The 3,596-nt window shown below is 30.9% G+C and overlaps 1 protein-coding gene across 1 annotated transcript in view; it reads right to left on the bottom strand.

Moving 5' to 3' along the window:
• The window catches only part of LOC106468272 (Na(+)/H(+) exchange regulatory cofactor NHE-RF1-like), a 16,279-nt gene extending 12,964 nt beyond the window's left edge, over positions 1 to 3,315 (bottom strand). Inside the window, exon 1 of the mRNA XM_013928691.2 lies at positions 3,246 to 3,315. The gene's annotated coding sequence lies outside the window, so the exon portion shown is untranslated. The remainder of the gene's footprint in view (positions 1 to 3,245) is intronic.
• Positions 3,316 to 3,596: the final 281 nt, after the last annotated feature.

Genomic DNA, 3,596 nt, shown 5'->3' with positions numbered 1-3,596 from the left:
GTGTGTGTGTGTGTGTGTGTGTGTGTGTGTGTGTGTGTGTGTGTGTGTGTGTGTGTGTGTGTGTGTGTGCATGTTTATAGAATGTCAGTTCAAGTACAACTGGAAGACAACTCCCTGAATCTTTTTCATATATGCTTAAAATTCTCTGTGTTCAATTATTCTCAGCAACTCTCACATTCAATTGAGTGTAATTACTCTGGGAACAAATTTGGTCTCATACAATAGAATACAGAGGTTTAATAGTGCTCAATAGCATAGTAGCATAGTTCTCTCGCTGCCATTTTTTTTAATGAAATTTAAACAAAGTAACTAGAATTAGTCAATCTCAATGACTTGCTAGACATTGTTTATGCTAAAACAGCATAAACTAAATAACTGAAAAAATTTTTTAATTCTTGTATATCAGTAAAGTAGATGAAAACATGATGTGCCTGCATATCACATCAAGAATGAATACCAGTAGAAAGAAACCTAAACCAATGGACTATGATTATTCTGTTGATTTTACTCTTGATTCTTTTACGTCACTTATGAAAGGCTACAATTCTTCACAAAACAGTATGACTATAATTGAGTGTAATGACAGTGAAAATGATGACAAAATGCTAATTAAAAAGATAAAAATATGAAGAAAAAAATAGATTTCTTTACATGGAAACCACAAATATCCTATCACATCCTGTTACATCCATATCAATCCATAAACCAACAGTATCATCTCCTTTGCTATCTCTTGATGTATTTGTCCTCAAGTGGCAAAATGTGTTAGAAAAATGTAAAAGCTCTTGTCCCACAAATTGGCTTAAAGATTTGACGATAGTGGATACAGTAATGTCATTTATCCAAACTTTACATAAGTCTTATTAATCAAGTAAAATGCCTACCTAATGACATTTATCAACTTGTTACAAACAGTTTTCATCCTGTGCAGCAAAAAAAAAAAATTTATGTGATGTTTATTCCACTCACCACAGATGTTTTATTTTCTTGCTGTAGGAGTTGTGTATGAGGAAAAGATAATCATTTTTTAACTCCGTTCACAACACACAATTGCAGAAATAACTGTCCCAGGTCTTCTGAAAATTTTAAACTGCATTTATACACAAGAGATATTCAAGATAGAAGATTGGAATGTAACTGCTGTAGCCAATATTCCCCAAAGTAAGTTATTCTTTATGCATGCTCTGCTGTTTGCAGCTTTCTTCTAGTACCATAACAGCATAATTCCAAGATCCTGGATACATTGTTATTTTCAGACATAAATAAAAATGAGGAAAACAAAATCAGAAGTTAAAAGTGAAAGGATTCAGAAATATTATCAGACAGTTTCATCTTATGGAAAGACTTTGTCTAAGTGCAATGTCTCACCTAATGAGAAAAGTGTTTGTTGTACTCTGCATAGACTGGAGCCTGCATTAAAACAATGCAACAACTGGACAATATACAATGTAACTGAAAGTGTGAAGGATCCTCAACACAAGTATACTCAGGTTCTCTGTTGTCTGCATATGTTAATTTCATCAACAATATATATATATATATATATATATATATATATAGATACCTGCAGATAATGTCAGCACTTTCCAGATGGCTTATTATAAGTGTCAAAACTACATGTAAAACATGTAGAGGATACAAATATTTCCAAATCATTATCACTGTTGTAAAAAGCATAAAGATAATTTTCAAAATAAACTTTGTTTTGCCTTTAGATTTCATTTGCACATTGATTATTGAACCTAATGGTCCATATAAAGAACTTTGAGTGAAAACATGTTGTACAGCAAAGTGTTCATATCATACTAAAACATTTTAAAAAAGAATGTTGGATAAATTATAAACTGATGACTTAAAAGACAGCAACTTTTTTTAGTCTGATGATAGTACAGTTCCCAAAAATGACCTTCACAAAAGTATTTTGTATAAATCCTAATAACATGAGTGAAGATAAAGGAGAACACATTATAATATGTCAACCACACTACACCTACCATATCAAGTACCAAAGAAACGTTTTACCCATATGACAGACAGTAGTGATTTGAAAACTTTGCACTTATCTCCAAAATTGTAGCTCTTTCATATTTTATAACTACAGTCAACTTTGTACTATTCCACATTCTGGAGCTAAATTTTTAATAATTGATAAATTTGCTTCTCATTACTGAACAGAAGATATATATATTTGAGGATAAATGCAAAATTGTCTTTTAATAATGGTTAAATCAATACTGAATTACAGCATATTAACCCAGTGCAATGGGAAATATACACCCCAGCCACAGTAAATGAGTTAAGCCATTATCATTATCTTATAGAAAAGTAAAATTTTGATTAATACCAACACAGGAAGCTAAAACTGCATAGTGTAAAAGTCCTCACAGGCAATCATGGTCTATTGATATATGAAGGACAACACAAGTTCAACATTTTTATTATATACCTTATATGACAATTTAAGCACATTAAGCATTTTCCACACTAAATATGAATGGTTTAATGAGATTGCCATATAGTTTTCACCAGAGAAAATATCCAATCTTTTATATATACATATATATATTTATTTATTTATATTAAGACGTGCTCCTCTTACAATGTAGAAATCTTGTGTGTAAATATTTCGAATTTAACTTTTAAGCACACTAAAGTTTAAACTACATTAAGTGTTTTTCCCACCAAAAGCTATGCACTGCCCTTAAACATGTGTCACATTATGTGATTAACTTATGATTAAGTGACTTTAGTTTCTAAAATCTTGCATATTTTCAACCTGAAGGAAATACTAGAATGCTGTTACTAATAAAAATTGCACTATACTTTAGTGATTAATATATATCCTAGCAAATAAGTTATTTATAGCATAACTTGTAATTATACTATACTTTATAGTAGTTATTACTTTTACACAGAGATAGCTAGAGGCGTTTTTAACACTTTAAATTACTCGGTGCAATTTCCTTCGTGAGCCAGTCAGTGCTTTGCCCGAAGTTAAATACGCCACTGGAGATAGCTATAATACATTACTAGTATAAATGTTTAAGCCTAAAAATAAAAAATTTAACACATGAGGATTAAAATATATAATCTCGTCATTTGTATGACAGTTTGAAACCTGGAACACGTAATTGAAACAGTAATAAATAAACACTAAATCCTTCAATTCTCAAACTTGTATTCAACTGAATAATAATACAAAGTCGATATTTTTAAAATGTATCCAAGATGATAATAATACCTACCTTTCCTCTCGTCCGCACGCCTTACTAGTGTGCCACTATTACCAATTTACCACCTGTAACTCCTTTTTTACTGGGTAAATATTATATTTTTTTCGCATATCTTCATAGAGGGCGCGATACGAAATGCTGTTAATTTGTTTACTCGTGATTCTTGTGATATTTCTATTTAATTAATAAAAGTAATACATCATTTAAACCACAATTGTTTATTATAGCAAAAACAACGGAATATTGCTTACATGTTTCGGCCACATTTGTTCGGGCCATCATCAGGCAGAATGAAAATGGACGAGACAGCCGTATCTATGTATACACTGAGTGGTCACAAGTAAATAGACACCTAATTTTTCG

The sequence above is a fragment of the Limulus polyphemus genome, unplaced genomic scaffold (assembly GCF_000517525.1).
Source record: "Limulus polyphemus unplaced genomic scaffold, Limulus_polyphemus-2.1.2 Scaffold2944, whole genome shotgun sequence".
Taxonomy (NCBI): domain Eukaryota; kingdom Metazoa; phylum Arthropoda; class Merostomata; order Xiphosura; family Limulidae; genus Limulus; species Limulus polyphemus.
This window is presented reverse-complemented; position numbering and strand designations above follow the sequence as displayed.